We start from the raw sequence: 6,939 nt of genomic DNA on the forward strand, positions 1-6,939 counted from the left end.
TCAAAAATCCATCAATCTCGGATTTAAAATTAACAATTGATCGAGCATCAACTGCCATTTGCGGAAGAGAGCTCCAAACTGCTACAATGCTTTGCATGAAGAAGTGTTTCCGCATTTCACTCCAGAAAGGCCTGACTCTCGCCGTTTAGGCTATGTCTCCTAGTCTGAGACATCCCAGCTACAGGGAAATTCTACACCGTTTAATGGAAGTGTACCAGTGTTGACATTTGCACTTCCGACTAGGCACTTTACAGCCTTCTGGACTGAATATTGAGTTCAACAACTTTAGATCATGAACTCTCTCCTTCATCCCCACCCCCTTTCCATTTCTTCCCCCTCCTTTTTGTTTTTTCCAATAATTTATATAGATTTTTCTTTTCCCACCTATTTCCATTATTTTTAAATGTATTTCCATCCATTGTTTTATCTTTACCTTTTAGCCTTTTTCGATTCCTTCACCCCACCCCACCCCCACTAGAGCTATCTGTACCTTGTCTGTCCTGCTTTCTACCCTTAAGTAGCACATTCCTTTAGATAATATCACCACCTTCAACACCTCTTTGTCCTTTTGTCTGTGACATCTTTTGGTTATCTCCACCTATCACTGGCCCTTTACCTAACTCTTCTTGTCCCAACCCACCCCCCTTAAATCAGCTTATATTTCACCCCTTTCCTATTTTTACTTAGTTCTGTTGAAGGGTCATGAGGACTCGAAACGTCAACTTTACTCTTCTCCGCCGATGCTGCCAGACCTGCTGAGTTTTTCCAGGTATTTTTGTTTTTGTTTTTGATGTTTGCACTGCTTGGCTTTTGGTGGAGAAATAGAAAACACTACTTCCAATCTTAAAACTACTGGATGTGACAGAAAATGTGCGGTTATAATCCTCCCAGGGTCCCAATAATTAACAAAACATTCAGATTTCACCGCCACAGTTGGACTACTGCCTTGCAATGCTCTCCTACCTGTCTGATATTCCCAGTCTATTTGCAAACAGCAAGAACAGAGAATCAATTGTTTATTTTTAGCTCCTGTCACAGCGTATCAAGATCTTACCAACCCCCTAATGTTGGCAAACTACAGAAGCAAATGTTGGGTTCCAAGAGAAACTTTGTTTATGGAAGAAATAAAAATTTCTGCTTTGTCATTCACCAAAATTGATTAAGGTGTCGATTTACAGGTTGTGTAGAAAAATTAGGATATTAAATCAGCGAACAGCAAAGTCGGAAGCTGCCAATTTTAAAAATTCTTCCACGGGATGTGGGCGTCGCTGGCTAGTCCAACATTTATTGCCCATCCCTAATTGCCCTGGAGAAGGCGGTGGTGAGCTGCCTTCTTGAACCGCTGCAGTCCAAGTCAATTGACAGGTTGATAAACTACCAGAAACCAGTATTAGCTTAGGGACGTTGGTGCTCTGGTTAGGTTTGGCTGACTGTGAATGAGGCGCGATCAGGGAACATTGAGCCGAGCAGGAATAATTTTGTAAGGATTGATTTTTTTCTTATATAACCAACAGGAGCAAAGGCCAACAGCTCTTTTAAGAAGTTCAAGTTGTGGTGACAATTGATCAAGTCGTACCTTTCGAACTGTTCCAACTAATAAAAATTTTTTAAAAATCATTTTATTCAAATAAATATAATCGTATAGCTTGTGGCACTGAAGTTAGAGTTATTCCTTTCTGAAAACAACTTTAGTCTTCTTCATTTGCCAAGAAATCAGTTTCTTGCAGTTAGAGCACAAAAAAACGTAAGGAACGAAACAAAAAAACTCGAGGCTGGTTTTTGGACAGGCCGTGGAGGCAGGCAGGACGGAGAGATCCCACTGTTGGTTGCCATGCCAGTTCACTGGCATCCCGCTTAAAGGACATTGTGCAAAGCCAGCTGGAATTTCAGTTTGAAGTCGAGGCCAGGCTGATGAATTGAGAAGGCCTCCCAGCGGCAGGCCGCAGAGGCAGCCACAGTTTCCAACTCGCCTCCTATCGGCCGGCCAACCTCGACAGCCGGCCCTCGATCATCTACCTGTTTGAAAATTGCTTTCGGGGTCCTGCCACCGGCATCTGTTGGTTCCCAACCCGGACTTCAATCCGACAGCGGGATCAAGAATCCTGGAACGATGATCCAGCCCAGCATGTGCGTGTGTGTTGTGAGCGTGTGCATGTGTGTTGTGTGTGTTGTGTGTGTTTTGTGCGTGTCGTGCGTGTGTTTGTGTGTTTGTGTTTTACTATTTCAAAACCCCGCTTCTAATTTCAGCCGTGTTCATGCTTTTCCAGGGGGAGAAGCCAATGGAGAGAAAGTGTTAATTTAAACAAAGAAAAGTTGGCCTGTGGCTACTTTGGGGAATTCTGTGATGGTCATCTTTGACGATCAATGCCGGGTCATTAAAAATGTCTCAAATGAGCTAAGTGATTACGCTAGCTATTCCTGCCACTGCCCACACACAAGTTGTTGCCTCAAAAAAAGATCTGGTAATACAAGTTGGCAGAGACAATCTGCTTCGGTGTGATTCAGCTTATCTATCTTGACAGGTTTTAAGGTCAGCTGTCAAAATCAGATATCAGATGTTGTGATGAGAGTTTAGAAGTGTTTGTATGATTGTTGCTGGTCACCGTGACAGAGGAGCCAAGGGCTGAGGGCCCAAATTACCCGTGTTGGAGGAATTTTGACACGTCTCATGTTGGAAGCAGGACCTCTGCTTGATTAAACATAAGATCATAAGAAATAGGAACACAAGAATCAGGAGCGGGAGTAGGCCTTTTGGCCCATCGAGCCTGCTCCGCTGTTCAATAAGATCGCGGCTGATCAGATTGTGGCTTTGACTCCACTTCCCTGCCTGCCCCACATAACCCTTGACTCCCTTGTCAATCATAAACCGGTCTAGCTTGGCTGTGAATATATTCAATGACCCAGCCCCCACTGCTCGCGGGGGGGAGAGAATTTCAAAGACTAATGATCCTCTGAGAGAAGAAATTCCTCCTCGTCTTCGTCTTAAATTGGAGACCCCTTATTTTGAAGTTGTGGCCCCTGGAGGAAACCTACTCCCAGCATCTTCCCTGTCGAGCTGTCATGGAACCTTATATGTTTCGAAAAGACCATCTCTCATCCTTCTAGACTCCAATGAGTGTAGATCCAATCTGCTCAATATTTCCTCATAAGACAAAGCCCTTCAGCCAGTATATTCTGGCCTCGCTGTGGTGAGACCCGTCGTAGGGGATACAGCGGCCCAGCCAAAAGACCATTGACTTTCGGCGGGAACGGAAAGGTCCCGACTGTGGGCGGGTCGGGAAATCCCAGCCTTCATCTCTGGAATCAGCCTAGTGAAACTTCTCTGATCTGCTTCCCATGCAAGTACAGCCTCCCTTAGCAAGGTAATTAAAACCACAGGACTCTAGCTGTGGTCTCACTGGGTCTTCCTAATCACATAATGGTGAGTTATACGTCTCCAGTAACTTTGCGGCCTCCAATAATTTTAATTACCGGGCCAGATCGCTTGTAAAGAGGGAAGTAGTTTCTTTTGCTGAGCTGATTGTCGAGCAAAAATATAGATGTTTGTCTTCTCTATTGAAATGTGTAGGTGTTAATTAAGTACACTAACTCCTCATTACCTCGTTGGTTCCGAGTTCACGACTATTAATTCACTCTGCCAGTAAGAAAGACCTAGATGGTGGGCCGAATTCATCAATGAAACATGGATCTTTGCTTCAGCTCACATTTCTCCCCTAACTTTTATATTTTTTACATCTTTTACATTGAAAGAAAATCCAAGTGGTTTGACGAATTCATTACTGAGGCATTTCCCAGCTTTTGAAACCAGCTGTGGTGATCAGGATGAGAGATGACAGTAAACGTAAGGGGAAAAAAACTGTCTAAATTGAAGCATCAGCAAGCAAGCGAATGTCTTTGAACCAAGAAAATCCCTTCAGGGGGCTGGCTTCTGTGCTAGTGGATTACTTGCTGCAAATTGTCGGAGAGCATTGAAGGGAAAGCTTGGTGATCTTAATCTGCACACTTTGGATTGCATAGAGCTTGCAGTCCGCACTAGAAACACTGCTCTGGTGTCACTCTCTGGTGTTCAGAGGTAGTGTTTTGTTGCATAGTAAATACTTGCTGCTTATGAGGGTGCTGCAAGCAGAGATCATTAATGATTTCAAAAGGAAATTGGATGGGCACTTGAGGGAAATAAACTTGCTGGGCCACAAGGGGGGATGGGACTGACTGGATTGCTCCAAAGAGAGCCAGCATGGGCTTGATGGGCTCAATAGTCTCCTTCAGCGCAATGACTCAATGACAATGACATTATTATACTGAGCAAGACTTCATACTAACTCATGCTCAATCCTTCTACGAGCAGCACCATAGAAATTACAGTGCACATGGCAAGATGACCTTAACCAACGTAATACATGGGATGACAGGTCAGTGGAATACTAATGCCAGTGGAAACTCATCAGACTGGTGAACAAAGTTCACAAAACTTGTGTTCATCAGTAGGAATGAACGGTTTTAGATTGAATCAGATTATGTATGTGTCCGATCTCTTAGTGTCAGGAGATCACCAATGTGGCTTCTTGTGGGTATTGATCTGCCACGTCTAGACATCTAGAAGGAAAAGGTCTAAGCGGTTGCTTGATGGATTCACCCCTCTTTCATAATATAGCGAGGAAAGAGAGGGCCGTGACCTTTCGGTGGTTTACGTCTGCCTGATGCCTGATAATGGAGGGATTTGAGCTGTCTCATTTTCATACAGATTCAGAAGCTCCTTGGTGGGTTTGCCACCTGATCCCTAGTAACCTGGTAGAGGGAGATGTTCAGCCTTGTACGATTGTGCACGTCACTGCCAAGCTCCAATCGTTAGGAGCAGATGGTTTAGTAGTTATAAAACCACTCGCTGTTTAGCACAGGATGAAAAGAATTCAATGATAACATAGGAGAAAATTGGCTGAGTCTATTCTAATGTGATAAGGTGATAAGCTCCCTTCACAAGCTCTTTTCGATGAGTAAGTATTGTGTTTTAAAATGAAAATTCCATTTAGGTTGGTTTGGGAATCCAGTGAACCATTAGGAACACAACGGAATAATGGTTGATATAACCTGTCCCTAGCTGCTGGGATAGGGGGGAGAGCTGAGCAGGCTAATGTGATAAGACTGACTCAGAAAACACTAAAGAAAAACATTGGGGGTGATTTTCTTTCTCCTCCTCACCCTGTGTGTGCTTGACAATGAGGTAACAGTGGACAGAAAATCGAGCGTCAGTCTCTTCTACCCCTGCCTTCTCAGGCAGCCCCTCGGGATCGAGGATGATTTGCTCCCTCTCCGACTTGATGGGTTCTGAGACGGCCGATAAGTCCAATGCACGGCCTGTGGTCTCTGCCAAGTGCAGGGCAGGTGGTACCTGAAGGATTGGGTGGATGGGTTATTTGGGGGGTAGCCCTCCTCCCCTGACCAATGTCTTGACTTTGCTTCTGAATGTTCCTGACGAAGTCTCTCGATATTTCGGTGCCTCCTCGAATGAGCCTTCTCCATTTTGGTCAGTCACAAGTCACTCCTACTCGCTCAATGCTCCTTGTAGAATGTGTCTGATGATCTTATTGGAAATGGTGGAGCAGAGGAAGGGGTGGGGGCGGGTGGGGGGAAATGATCCCAGAGCTCCTGTCTGAAACCTCATGAATTAATTGGAAACCGGGTCATGTGAGGCCAATACAATGTAATTTCCATTTTCCAAGCTTACTAGTGAATCAACTCAACTTCCTGCTTTGGTCCATTAACTACAGGCTGCCTGAGTTTGGATGCAGCCATTTCAAACATTATTTAAAGTATGAAGACATTTCTGGAAACAGTTTTCCTGCAGTAGCTTCTGGGTGGTTTGTCTTGAAACTTTTCAAAGGATGAAAGGCTGTAGCTGCTACTCTAGCCCCTGAACTGTGATGAACCTCTGGCATTGCACTGGGGGTGTCCTTGTAGAAATCCCATTCCCGGAGGAGGAACAGCAAGAGGCAGGAATGCTCAGCTGTAGCTGGAACCAAGGCTGAGAGTAGGATGTGTGCTCAGAGATACCTTCACCCTCCCAACATAATTTAAAGTCCGGGAATATCATGCCCGCAGTTCTCCTGAAGAACGGTCCAGAATGTTCCAGATAAAAGCACCATACTGCGGATGCTGGAAATCTGAAATAAAAACAGAAAATGCTGGAAAAACTCAGCAGGTCTAACAGCATCTTTGGAGGGAGAAACAGAGTTAATGTTTCGAGTCTGTATGATCCTTCTTCAGAGAGGTAGCAGTAAGCCCTGAATCCTGAATCCTCGATTCAGTTATCTCAAATTTTACATTCAGCTAAGATGAATCTACTCATTCCTAGCATCCAAATCTACCTTCTCAGCATCCTGAGTAGCCTACCGAAGAAATATAAATAAATATTGCATTACTACTCTTGCTTTTAAGCACATTTATAAATCCAGGAACCTTGCTTTCCAATTCGCTAATGTCAGCCTCTCACTGAGCGACCTGCATTGCAACAATTTCCAGCTGTGTGCTCTCCTGCACGTTACACGTAACGGCCGGGATTTTCCAACCCTGCCCACGGCCGGGATCGTCCGGTCCCCGCCGCAAGTCAATGGACTTTTGGCTGGGCCGGCCGAATCTCCCGATCTCCCGGAAAATCCCGGCCAAGACGCGAGGGAGATGACGGTCGAGTGGTAAAGTCGCTGGATTAGTAATCCCGAGGCCCAGGCTAATGGCCTGGGCAGCGCATTCAAATCTCGCCACAGCAGCTGGTGGAAGTTAAATTGAGCGAATTAAACCTGGAAACACCAAATTCCTGTTGATTGTTGTTAAAAACCCACCTGACCTTTAGGGATGGAAATTTGCCATCCTTACCTGGTCTGGTTCTCAGCAATGTGGTTGGCTCTTAACTGCCCTCTCTAATGGCGTGGGAAGCCCAGTCAGTTC

The sequence above is a fragment of the Cetorhinus maximus genome, chromosome 3, assembly GCF_964194155.1.
Source record: "Cetorhinus maximus chromosome 3, sCetMax3.hap1.1, whole genome shotgun sequence".
Lineage (NCBI taxonomy): Eukaryota > Metazoa > Chordata > Chondrichthyes > Lamniformes > Cetorhinidae > Cetorhinus > Cetorhinus maximus.